The sequence below is a fragment of the Condylura cristata genome, unplaced genomic scaffold (genome assembly GCF_000260355.1).
Source record: "Condylura cristata isolate star-nosed mole 26May11 unplaced genomic scaffold, ConCri1.0 scaffold00076, whole genome shotgun sequence".
NCBI lineage: Eukaryota > Metazoa > Chordata > Mammalia > Eulipotyphla > Talpidae > Condylura > Condylura cristata.
Window position 1 is genome coordinate 62890 of NW_004567177.1, and position 510 is coordinate 63399.

Sequence of the window (510 nt, forward strand, 5' to 3'; positions counted from 1 at the left end):
TGCTGGGCGCCCAGCGGAGAGCGCCCAGACTTCCCGGCCAGGTTTGGGGGGTTTTCAGGGGCCCCCGGGCGCCTGTCACCGCGGAGGACGAGGGCTGCTCCTCCCCGCGGCTGGCTGTCCGCAGAGGAGAGTGTCCACACTCCGCCAGGGCACCCTGCGGACGCCGTCCCTCCTGTCCGGCCACGAGTGGGTCACGACGGAGGGCGGGGTGGCCGCGCAGTGGGCGGTGCCGCCCCGAGGGGCGGGAAGGAGCGGGGTCTGGCCTGGCGGCGGCCGGACAAAGCGTGACTGTCCCCTAAGGGCCGTCCGGTCGCGGGGGGCAGGCAGCAGCATGGGGGCCTGGCTCCCGGAAGGGCTCGCCGTGTGTTTCAGTGATTAAAATATGCACAAATCCTGAGGGTACAGGGTGCCTTTGCCTATCTCCTGCCTTCCTCCTGCCGCCTGTCCAGCACACCTGTGGTCACCCGCTGGCCTGCGGCCCGTGGCCTCCGCGTGGACGCGTCCAGCGCG